Source organism: Patella vulgata, chromosome 3, assembly GCF_932274485.2.
Source record: "Patella vulgata chromosome 3, xgPatVulg1.2, whole genome shotgun sequence".
NCBI classification, from domain to species: domain Eukaryota; kingdom Metazoa; phylum Mollusca; class Gastropoda; family Patellidae; genus Patella; species Patella vulgata.
The window spans coordinates 21,269,327-21,282,872 of record NC_065881.2 but is presented as its reverse complement, the minus strand read 5'-3'; the positions used below and the strand labels follow the sequence as shown (position 1 = coordinate 21,282,872).

Genomic DNA, 13,546 nt, shown 5'->3' with positions numbered 1-13,546 from the left:
TCTTATGATGGAATACAGCTGAGAGATTCCAAAATGTTCTGTAGCGTCTCCTGTAACGCGGACGACCATCCATCTCTGCATTGACAATAATCATGACTGGAGTCACCATTATAGCAACTGTTAACAAAAATCGCATGTTTGTATATCTTTCAGCCGCTCCACAGAGAAATCAGAAAGGTTTCGTTTATTCATATTTACAGGTAGACAGCTGTTGACACCGTAAACATTTTATGTAAAACAAATGAAAAAAAAAACTGTGAAACAATTTTCTTGTTATTGACCGTATATATTATTATTAAAATCCCGTCGACCAGAAACTTTAATAAGCACATCTATACGTATGTAGGCCTATCTATCATGTAGATAGAATTGTTTTAAAGGACGCCATTTTGTATCGTAAAACTACACGCTGAATACGCTGCATAATAGCCCCGTCAGACCGGGGTGGCGTCCTTACTGCGTTTCCACGGCGTTGGAAAATGGGCTGGCTCAAAGCGTGTCAAGATCGCCATAAGCGTGGTGGAAACGCCAGATAACGTGCCGTGGTCTCCGTGGTCGCCAATGATCGCCGAGTCACGGCGTTGTTTTGAGCATGTTCAAAACAAACGCCAAGGTTCTGCGATCTGACTAGAAAGCTTTGAGGAGGTGTCTTTTTTCAAGTTTGTAATTTTTTTGGACATTTTTTTCGTGTTGTGTTCACGTTTGTCGGCGACCTTGTGCATTTTCTGGTCGCCGTACGGTTGCAGCAGCGCAGTAAGGAAGCCGCCCCTGTCTGGCGAGGGCTTAAATGGAACATTACAAAATTAGTATCTTTTATATATTCAAACTTGACATGACAGAATGCCGTTTGGAATGTGAGAAACAATAAATTATCGTGGTTGTGTTATGTCACTAACGGCATATTCATCTCTTTTTTTTAAATCCAGGACAGGAGCTGTAATCTGTTCTGTTCTGTGTAATAGTCCGAAGACTATGCTGTATTTGCTTAATAGCGTGGAGAATATACCGTAGCTATGTAATAGTTTAGAGAACTATAATGTTAACCACAACTGGTTATACCCCCGTCAGATAGGGGTGGCGTCCTTCCTGTGCTGCTGCGGCGCCGGAAAACGATCTCAAAGCGCCTTAAGATCGCCATAAGTGTGGTAAAAGCGTGGTGGAAATGCCAGATATAGTGCTGTGGTCGCCAATGATCGCCGAGTCACGGCGTTTGTTTTGAGAATGTTCAAAACCAACGCCACGTGAGAACGTGATGGGGTCGCGAAGATGGGGTCGCGTTTATGTAGGTCTTAATACGACCTTAGCGCGGTTACTAAGCTTGCATTATGCTCATATGGCGGCCATTTTTTTTCATGTACGACTTGCTACAAAGCCAGGTGCTTCAAAGTTTATACACCAGTGTGTATGTCGTCATCTTGAAATTTCGAAAATTCTGACCAGCTTATATAATCGCCGTGATTTGGTGGTAGAAACGCACGTGCAGTCGCGATAGACGTAGAAGACGTGTGGTAAGAACCGCAAGAGCGTGGTTAGAGCTCCGCGGGTTCGCCGATGACCGCCATTGCCAAGCCAGTATATCTCAATAGAAACGCCATAAGCCCAGAGAGGTCGTGACGAGCGCGCCGTGAGAACGTGGTATAATCGCATAGGTCGCGGTAAGAACGCGACTTTTTTTTCAAGTTTGTAATTTTTTCGGGACATTTTCTCGCGTTGGGTTCACGTTTTCTGGTCACCGTACGGTCGCAGCAGCGCAGTAACGACGCCACCCCGGTCTGACGAGGGTTGTATCTGTTCATGGACACGTTCGCATGGACTTCTCTACAAGATGGCAACGATTTCGAGGTTTCATTCCCAGGTCATGTAAAATTATAAACTATACTTGTCTTCAAGTAAACAAGGTACTCATGTCAACAATAAAAAATCAACATTATTTAACAGATGGACTCTCCCGGACACCTGTTACCACTGTTTGTCGTGTATTTTGTACACGGTGAACAGTCCATTTGCTGATTACACCATTTTGCCTATACCGTTTTTTTAGGACTTCGAATTTTGTCTAATGGTTTGGATTGTTCGTACTTGGTTTTATTTTATTTATACAACAGTATATTTTAATTACTTGCATGCTATAATCGCATGCTATATGTTCAAATTCAGTTATTTAAACATGCATTATGCAAGAGCTAAATCTGTCTGTTGCAGGCCTCTCTTTAGTCCTGAAATGTTATCTAAATTATTAATTAGACATTAATTAACTTATCCAGACCATAATCACCTCTCGATGTCAACGCTAGCCTGCGATATTTAACGGTTTGGAATACATTTTTTGAAAAATAATTAAACCTAAAAATGGATAATCGAGACTTTGTTTTTTATCGTACCGACTTTAGTAATGATGATCGTGGTTAGCCTAAAATTCGAAAGCTAATATTATAGCGAGAATTGTCAACTCTTTGTCTAATCTCCCATAATGGCCCTTTAATAAAACAATTATATATTTTTATACCTTTATTAAGGTAAAATCAGAGTACCATCTGTCACAACATACAATCTCAAAATGTTTATTTTATATATGTGTAACCATATGACAAAATAAAAGTAATTGCTTGTATACATATAATTAAATGTAGATATTTGCAATAAATCCATCAATCCCAGATTTGATTACTGGGTTTTCACACTGTAATCACATGACACATTGTTTGTATACTTATAATTAAATGTAGATATTTGCAATAAATCCATCAATCCCAGATTTGATTACTTGGGTTTCACACATCTCCATTATTTCTGGCTGTTAGATAGCAAATTGAATTTGACTTGTCTAAAAATTTAAAAATCTGTACATTTCTGGGTCAATTGTGACAGGTTTATAAAAAAATGTCAATCAACAATTTGCTTTATCCAAGGGATGAACGAAAAGATTCTATTGTTGCCAACAAATTGGAATGAAGTGAAATGGGGTTTAACGTCTTACATTTCTTTACCGACTGGGTTAATGAAGGCGGGCCTACATCACGCAGTGACCAGGGAAATGTTGACCGGATAGTTGCGGTAAGGTCTACTCTTATTTCGATTTTCGACTGTCAAGGGGTCCGATGTGATTTCCGTTGGACTTTGCTACGTGGAATTATATAGCACCATCTCTTTTCTCTAAACACGGAGGGTTAGGAGATGAGTTGTGTTATCTAGTCTTTGGCGTGTACGCATCCGAATAACTAGACACTGTCCTTGCCAGGCCCCAGTCAATCGAACAAGAAAATCACACGGAACTTTCTATGTCTACCAGGGGCATAGTGACCAATGATTTCGCAAAAAACAATATTTATACGTATGTGAAGGGAAGGGGACGGGGGTCCCTCCCAGGGCTGAGGAGTAATATTTGTGTCATATCTGATCCAAGGTGTATGTTTGAGACTGGTTAAGCACTAAGATTATGATTATAATGTTGGAAACCGTATTGAAACTGCGTAATTTTTGCCATTTGCGAGGGGGTGCAAAAACTCAAAGCCATGACGCCAAATGCGTCATTGCGTCCCTCTCACCTAGACCTTGGTTAGCAATACTGCGTCGTTATCGCTGAGCCACGGCTGCTCTGAAAGAAGCACAAGAAGAATCAATCGAAATTTTATCAACAGTCCTTGTTGTTATTATTATTGTTAATATTATTATTATTACAGCATATTTATAGTGCGCCCTTTCACACAAGATGCTCAGAGGCACTTTACAAAGTGACAATAAAAAACCAAACAAAAAAAACAACAAGAGTCGGTTAAAATCCTGTTTAAAAAAGTGTTTTAAGTTGTTTTTTTAAAAGAGTATAGAGATGTATAACATCTTAAACCAAATGGTAGACCATTCCATAAAATGAAATGAAATGGGGTTTAACTGTTCTGCTCCGACTGGGCTAATGAAGACGGGAAATATTTTATTCCATAAAACAGGCGCTTATTATAAATGGTTTGGATTTTTTAAACATACATTAAAGGCTCAATACCACTCTTGTTGTAACAGAATAATATGTCCCAATCTTTATTCTGGTCAACAAATTGTACTATTTTACAATATTCCAATTAATTGATGATACAAATTTCATCTTAAAACACACAATTTAAAAAATTGGAAAACTTCAACTAAATGATTTGAAAAGCCTAACATAAACCTTTTCAAATGTAACTTGGATTTAAAAATAGGATGTAATGGATAATTTACACAATAGGTAGGACACTTAAACATCTAATACTTAAAATAAGGCTAATATTTATTTACTGGAGCTGTCAAGCCAGCAAGAGTGTCATTGTCCCTTTAAACAAGAGCTAAATCTGCCAATTGTAGGTCTTTCTTTAGGCCTGAAATGTTATATAAATTATTAATTAGACATTAAGTAACTTATCCAGACCATAATTAACTCTCGATGACATCGCTAGCCTGCGATATTTACTGGATTAGAAGCGGTCTGCTACTTCTGATTAAATCAAACAAGAGCATCGCTAACGCTGCAATATACGTCCACATTCCTGCTTTGATTGATATGGTACTTTTTAAAATGAAGAGAATGAAATATGAAATGGCTATAATATGACAAGAGGCAAAGAAGGCTAGGGGTTGGGTTTGTTTTGCCAAATTTACAGACAAAATATTAACAAAAAAGGGTGCGTGACACTGCCCCAGAGGGTCGGGGCATGCATCAAAACAAATAGTTGCTGTCTTTACAGTATAAGGAATAAATATGCAAAGTTCCAAGATGATCCATTCAGAATTTCAGTCTGTAGACGATACATACAAAAAATGGCGTGGGTCTGCCCCTGGGGGTTGGATATGGAACAATATAAATAGGTACCACCCTGTTATTGAAATGATTGATATGCTGAATTTGAACAAAATCTGTTAATTATTGGAACCTGTAGAGTATTTACCGATAAAAACTAACAAAAAAGTGGTCTGGTACCACAACCCTGGGGGTCTGGACATGCACCAAAATAAATAATTGCTATCCATACAGTATAAAGAATAAATATGCCAAGTTCCAAGATGATCTATTTAGAATTCCAGCCTGTAGACAAAAAAACCCACAAAAATTGGGCGTGGCTCTGTCCCTGGGGGTTGGACATAGACAAATATATATATAGGTACAACCCGGATGCTGGATCATTCCGAATTGGATCCAAATCTGTTAATATTTGCAACCTGTATATCATCTACAGCCAAAATATCAACAAAAAGTGGGTGTGGCCTCACCAAAAATGCAGGTGGTGGTGGGGGTGGGGTGGAGGAGTGGGTCGTGCACCAACAGCAATAGTTGCCGTCTTTAGGGTATAAGGAATAAGTATACCAAGTTCCAAGATAATCCATTCATAATTGTGACCTTCGGGCGCTAAAGGCAAAAATTGGGCGTGGCTCTGCCCCTGGGGGTCGGGACATGCAGTTGTCTTCCTTAGGCTATAAGGAATACATACCCCAAGTTCAAAGACGATCCATTAATCATCGTGGCCTGTAGGCAACACACAGAGACACAAAGAAAATGGGCGTGGCTCTGCTCCTGGGGGGTGGGCAATCACCAAAAATCAATAGGGGTCATCCTTAGGGTATAAGGAGTAGGTATGCAAAGTTTCAAAGGGATCTGTTAAGAATTGCGGCCTGTAGGCGAAACACAAGACATACAAACATTGGGCGTGACTCTGTCCCAGGGGGTCGGACATGCACCAAAAATAATAGAGGTCAGCCTTAGGGTATAAGGTAGAAGTATAAAAAAGATTAAGCATTGCGGGCTGTAAGTGACACACAGACATACAAAAGGAAAATGGGCGTGGCTCTTCCCATGGGGGTTGGGCATTTACCACAAACAATAGGGGTGTTCCTTAGGATAGAAGGAATAAGTTTGTAAAGTTTCAAGGTGATACGTGGTTCAGGGTGGATCAATTTGACCGAAATTTTCAGCAAATTCCCTTTACATTATCTAGTTTTTAACTATTATAGTACGAACTGCCAGCTGTTTATCTAATCTCCCATAATGTATCTTTAAAAGACAATATTTGCGGCATTTAATTTGTGAATATTGTGATCAAACTGCGTAAAACAACACCGGGTTAACCACGGAGCATCAGGGGACCGCACAAAAATCTCAGTTGCACAAAAAGCCACATGAGCATGGTCGGATCGAGAACTCCGTTGAGGCACCCTTCAATCCATGGTCGGCACGTGTTGCGGTAAACATCCGAGAATTTGGTGTAATCCGTTGTGCAGCGCAATACTTTCGACTGGTCCGTGTTTCTTTTTTTGTTTATTTAGCAGGAAACGTTTATTAAGAAAACGTATTAAAATCATCTTTAGCGGCAAAAAGTTGGTTACAACTTGGTTTCTAGAAGGTTGAACCCAGAATCTGTCAAAAATGTCATTGGTAATTCTCGAACTTAATTTTTTCTTTTTGTGAATCGAGGGATTTTAGTTTCTGGACTCGTATTCTTCGACGTTTGACCCCTAAATTATAATTATTTGATAATCCGGTTACTATGTGGTAACTTTACCGCCATCTCGGATATGACTCTCCGTATCAAGGTCTCCCCATTATTTATCAGACACCGATTTCAAAGTAGGTTTCATGTAGCTACATTTATCTATGTGGAATAATACTGCCGAAGTTCTGGTCACTTGTGTTAGTTGGTGGCCCCCACATGCTGAAGCCCTCAGGCCCCAACCATGGTTAATCCGGCACTGGAAATAATGGAAACTATTTAGATGAAATTTGAAATTGTTAAACCTGGTGTAGCTAGAAATTAATGCAAACTGGGGTTCTTGGTATGTTTAGGATTAAATACCATACGGGCGACAATTCCTCGTTTTACAATAACAAGACAAAGAAATTTGTTTTCTGTTCCTTGTTCGAATACATACATTATCCTTGAAATTTGGCCGGTCTTCTTAAACATACATTAGTTAAGAATTTTATAAAGACTTGGTCATTCTTGCTATAATAATTCAAAAATAGATGATAAAAAAAAAAAAATAAATATTGAAAATTTCAGTCAAATAATTTATTCTGAACGGAGTTGTCACTGTTTGGACGATAAATCCATCCACATATTCTCGATTATCAAGTAACATTCTCGATGGCTACTGTACCCTCGATTAACAGGCCTTTCGTCGGCAGAACTAACGGTAAACATTAGCTTGGTCGGCTATTTATTGATTTAATTATTAAATGGGCGACTGTTTAAATCCAAGCTGTATCCAGGCCATCCGAGGGCCTACATGGTTGATTTTAAGCTTGTCGTGTAAATAAAGGTCTAATTAATAATTTCTATACCATATGAAGTCAAAAGAAAGACTTGCAAATAGGCAGATTTAGCTCTTAATTGATGTATCTTTAATTTAGTTCATATTCTATGTGTCAGTCAGCTTTGTGTTGATTTTCTTGAGTTAATTAGCTTGTTTGTGTTTTTCTGTGGTGTTGTAAATACCCTGAACATGGATGGAAAACGATTTTATATGGTATACTTCGACAAGTTGGTCGTGAAGTTGGGGAAGTCGGTGGATTAGTTGGGTAAGTGACGTCGGTTGTTGGTAGTTTAGTTGCAGCTTGACTGAAAGAGAACAGAATGATTTTTTACATGTCGTCAACACTTTGAGATTAAAATACAATAATTTGTATTTTCATGGTTACGTGTGCAATGCAAAGGGGTGCATCTTGCCAGAGCAGCATCTTGTCCTCTTCGAATATCGCTTGACAATGGATATTTTATGCGCACTACAAACTTTCCTTGTGAGACCCACAGGCTTTACCATAGAGAACTGGGCTTAAAACCATAAAGACTTTTCTTCGACCACGCCAGCATTTGAACCTGGATAATTCTACGGCACTAACTATCCAACCAACCTTATTTTAAGAAGATGTTATTTTAAGTCAAATTTAGATATCAATATATAGTTAAACGCCCTGAAATTGAGATATTAAAAACGTTAATGTAACAATTATACTATTGTTGAAATTTTCTTTGATTTGTCTCCCCACAAGCAAATACGTGAGGTCCGAAATATTTTATTTAGTCAATTTCTGAACAATCAAAATATTACACTTCGATCGAAAGCCTGATTTTTTTTTATCTTATCCCATACCTGACTATGAACTTTAAAGTTGCAATTTCATATTTTTAAGTTATATTTTTAAAATTTATTAAAATAAAGCCTTAAAATAGATGGTATCTATAAACAGTCCTACCTTTTTAAAGAATAATCCTATTAATCCTATAATTCACTATTGCCAGTTGAGAAATTGACAAAAATATCATTTCCATCTTAAAATTCAAACGTTTGAAGATAACTACTCCATGGTGGAGAATAGAAAACAAGGGAGGTAATTGGAAGGTAATTGTGTTATTATTTCCGATGTAAATGAGTTTTAAGTGTGAGAATGACACCTATGATCGTATAATAGTGAGTTGACAACCTATTGAGCAAAAGACATAGAAATTATTATGTTTTGACTTTCTTAGAAAATATGAAATTGTAACTTTAAATATTTATTTTTGAAAAAATCAGATTTTCAATGAAAAAGTTCACTTACTTATCGACACAATAGATACCATGACTGGTTTTACTGCAGGTTTGATCCTCTTTACAGACGTCACCGTTGCATTTACAGACACCCCCTGCACACATTAGAGGTGCATTACACTGTACTTTATAACACGGATCTAAAAGACGTGAAAGAAAATGGTGTTAGGCTAAGCGCCCGACCGAGACAATAAAATATGACAATTATACAATTAAAGACTTGGAAGCAAACCAAGGGCACTTAACGCAAACTAGGGGTGTTCACCAATAATTATCTCTAATTTTATGCATAAGATGGCCAGATTTATTACGGAACCTATGTTATAAAAACCAAACACTATTTCTTTTATATTGTCATATCCTTTAGGTCTACTGGGCTCTTTTAAGTACTGTATTATGCCATTCTCCACGCAAGTCTCGCTATCCAGGATTCGACCCTGTTGGGGACTCACGCATCACACCCGTTGACACAATTGGTGGTGCCATGTAGTTAGTGAAGTCTTGTAAGTTGTCTAGAAAAATAATGTCATATACTCCATTACTCAACCAACTTATTCGTAGTATTATTAAGGAATAGTGGTCTGAAGCCTTCTTGGGGTCTACGTGTTAATTGAGTTACTTCCCTTGATTAATAAAAGGCTTTGATCCTAGATGGAATTCTGGGATGGAGTAAAATGTAAGATGGCTGTTTTTAGTTAGTCCTTCTGATTGTCATAAACAATCCAGACCATCTTCTGGCCTATACACTCCAATACCACAATATCAAACCCTCTAGATCCAGAATATTCCTGTGAACTGCTTCCGGATTCTTGTCTATTGAAAGCGTGTCTAATTTATCTGTCATTTCTTAAATATTGCGGTTATAATTTGTATTTTGTTCTATTTCCATTTCCGTCTTCATTAGCCCAGCTTTAAAACCCATTTCATTTCATTTCATTTCTATTTCCATTATTACTTTCAATTTTTTGTAGTCAGTTTAGTTTCGTTAACATTTTGACATTTTACAAATGTTACGCGGTAATGGCGTCATAAATCTAACGCACATTTACTAACAGATGACTGATTGGGGGCATGTTAAATGTTGCCTTTTTCATAACCCACAGACTTGGCGACATTTTCCTGTCAAAATTATTCTAGACATATTTTGAATAAATAAATAGGCTACTTTTTCGTGATTTGCCCTAATACTGCCATATCGATTGATTTGCCCTATTTGTTTTCAATGTTCATTCATCAGTAGAATAAAGTTTTGTTTTTGGTTTGTTTTGGTTTATAAACAATATTTGTCATAAACCGACAGACATGACGACATTTCACACACTGTGAACTCCCCAATGATACATTTTTGCAAGAGATGGACGGATAACAGTGAAAATTTATAGAGCTCTTCCTCGCATTGTCCCAATGTTTGACATCGAATTTAAAAACGTCCGTTAAAACTGTAGCCTCTACGACCACAAGATGTCCGGAAAAGGGGAATAACTCCGAAACGGAAAGTCATGGAACGCTGATGGACAGGGAACAGCCCGCCTGACGTTTACAAGGTTTTCGGCTCAGGGGGCATAACCAAATTCAAAGAAACTAGGTCCGATGCGCACTAAAATCAAACCATTCCAAACCAAATAGGGTCCACAAACTTTGCACATATTTCACTCCTTGCGCATGGCTCTGTGATCCGATGTCAGATATATGTGCATCCAAGGTCTTTCGACCTCTAACGCATATTTTAAGTTTCATCAAAAGCCGATAGCAAATTTTAACCTGTAGAGAGAGAGAGAGAGAGAGACAGAGAGAGAGAAAATGGGGTTTAACGTCCACTCGGCACAAACTAGGTCATTTTGGGACTAACATATGGTTTAATTTTATTTCAATAATTCGTTTGCGCGTAGGGGTCTTTAGCAGTGGGAGGACCCGGAGAAAACCCACGAGGTTGGACAGGCGACCCTACTCCTTGTCATAACCTGTAGAGACACAGGTGGACGTGGGTTACGGTATAAATACCGTGTTTGAAAAATCTTGAAAGCATAACATATGTCTATACTACTCTATGTTGTCTAATCAATTTTAAGTTTATATATCTTTGCAATCCTGTCAAATATCATTGATATAAATTTATTGATTCCAAATATATAGGCATGGAAAAATTAAAAAATATAAGAGGGGGAAGGATAGTGACAATTAGGTGGAACCGTCCCATGGGGCATAATATGGGACTTTAAGAGGGCGTTCACAATGCAGAACTATACCAATTTTAAATTTGTTTTGCCTTTATCCAATTAGTTATGACGCCTAACTGAAGAATAAGATTAAAAAGGGGGGGGGGGGAGTGAATCGTTCGCCCAATCCCCAAAGCCCCTTCCTGCCTCATAACACAAAACCGGTGATTTGGAAATAAAATAAAATTAAATAGAGTACTTCTACACCGACTGTACTAATAAAGACGGGTATACGCCATGATGTGTCCTATGTAAGGGGATTTTTCACGGACAGAGGCGCTACGGCCTACTCTTATTTCAAATTCCAACTGTCAGGGGTTCTTTTACGTGCACGCGATCGCTTTTTCGACCTATTAGAACGACTAAACACTGCACCACTGACAGGGGGAACACCCGTCGGAAAACCTTCTTTTCCAACACCGGAAGCGAACCCGAGACTTCCTGGTTACCAAGCCAGCGATTTATTCACCCAGCAACCGCGGCTCATGATGATTTGGAAGCTTGACCCGATATAAAGCTTAAATAATATCAAAAATACTTTACTTGTGTCGGTAAAATATTTCATAAGTTTAATGGGAAAAGACACTGTAATCTTTCCTTTTTTATAATTACCTATTCACTTTCATGCATGACGTAATGTAGTCTTACTATATAATGTATTATTCTTTTTTTTAAAAAAAAAGGCCAAATCAATCAATATGGCAGTATTAGGGCAAATGCACGACAAAGTAGTCTATTTATTTATTTAAAAAATATCTAGAATAATTTGCTTTTGTACGTAAATTATTATAAAATATTTGAAAGAAAAATGTCGTCATGTCTGTGGGGTATGAAAAAGGCAAGATTTAACATGCCCCCAATCAGTCATCCGTTGCCAAATGTGCGTTAGATTTGTGACGCCATTACCGCGTAACATTACAATTTGTGAAATGTCAAAATGTTAACGAAACTAAACTGACTACAAAAAATTAAAAGTAATAATGGAAAGAGAACAAAATACAAATTCTAACTTCAAATTTTTAAGCAATGCCATATACATTAGCATTTGTACATGTGTAAATAGGCAATTTAAGTAAGGCGTCACATGCATAGAATAATCATATTAGCATGCGCATTATTATAGGTTAGAGAATTATGACGGAGATCCCCCTCCATATATTCCCGTCATTAATTTATTATTATAATAATTATGAGTTAGAATTATGAAAAATCCAAATCACTTTCTAAAATATATGACCAGGATTCTTATAAACGCAAATTTGTATATTAATACAAAAAAAACCATGCATCAAACCATTCTCTATTTGTACATGGTTGTGCTAATATCTTCGGATAATCAATAAGAAACTTGACGTTTTCGCAATTAAAATTATAGACCTATGTATTGTGCAATACATTACACAGTAGGCCTAATAATAACTAAATAGTTAAGTAGTCGATGCAGTGTGTACGCTGGTCTCACGCTAATAATCCCAGATAAACAGAAATGAAATGAAATGGGGGTTTAACGTCCTACTGTTTTGCTCCGAACTGGGCTAATGAAGACGGACATACGCCATACAGTGTGTTATGAGGGTAATTTTGCCCGGACAGCGGCACTACGGCCTACTCTTACATCGAGATATCTTTTATGTGCACGCCAATGTGTTCACTAGAACGACTAGACAACTATCCTTGCCAGGTCCTGCATTACTGACAAGGGGGAACCACGCCGGAAAATCTGGATCAACTTTCTCTGCCAATGCAGGGATCGAACATCCGACCTCCAGGTTAGCGAACCGACGTCTTACCCACTTAGCCACTGTGACCCTCTCCCGTCCGACAAGATACCGTTTTAAACCAAGGCTAGTTATGTACATATTAAAACCAATTGACTTTGATATGACAGTTATATAGTAGGAGATTTGTGAACCTACAAGCTTTTAGTAAGAAGGTAAAACACCCCAAGAAACAGCGGTTGCAAGGCAAAATACGCCCACATTTTGCTCGGGATGGTCAGAGAACAATCAGGGGCCATAATCCAGGAAGTTAAGGTCCGATACATATCAATTTCGTAAGAAACCTACATCTTTAGGAGATACACCTATATGTCAATTTTCGTTAAAATCGAATAAAAATTGTGACCTGTAGAGTGTCCAAATAAACAAGATGTGAACGGACGGACACGCGGACGGACAGATGGACGGACAGGGGCGACGAAAATGTGGGCGTATAAAAATTCTTACCACAGCATCTATCACAAAGGCCTGATCTCTTTACCCTACTACATTTTAAGTTCTTCAGATATTTGCTCTTATGTTGGAATCCCGGTAAGCTTCTCTCGTAATGACCATGGGTTTTCTCACAGCATCTCTCACAGAGACCCGACCTCTTTACACTATGGCAGTGTATTTTCTTCAGGTTTAGTTTCTTGTTCTCGAATACGGCTGATGGTTTCCGCACGATTCTATGGTTTCGACTGTAACGACGATGGCGAGCTCGACTGTGCGCGTCGACAGCAACCATGACTACAGCCACCAAAAGAACAATGGTCAACAGAAACCGCATGTTGGTGTATCTTTCAGCTTCTCGACTATACTGAGCAGAGAAACCAGAAAAATTAGCGATTAGAACAGAGATCCAGCGTCTTTTAAAGAAATTTACAGCAAGGTGCCCACGTGACCCTCGATTGTTCCAATCAAATACCCGGAAATAAAACTTAAATTTATGCCTATTTAGTGACGATGCAAAATTTGAAGGAAGGAAGTAAGCCTTAATAAGATTTTGATTGGCTAAGCTAA

At 38.1% G+C, this 13,546-nt stretch overlaps 1 protein-coding gene and 1 long non-coding RNA gene across 3 annotated transcripts in view; one reads left to right on the top strand and one right to left on the bottom strand.

The window, feature by feature from the left end:
* Positions 1-13,546, top strand: part of LOC126815727 (nibrin) — a 417,793-nt gene that overhangs the window by 167,290 nt on the left and 236,957 nt on the right. The window lies entirely within an intron of this gene.
* Positions 3,621-13,352, bottom strand: LOC126816298 (uncharacterized). Its single transcript, XR_007678297.2, has 3 exons — positions 12,992-13,352; positions 8,561-8,690; positions 3,621-7,580 (listed from the first exon to the last, which is right to left on the bottom strand). It is a non-coding gene; the product is annotated as an uncharacterized LOC126816298 (long non-coding RNA).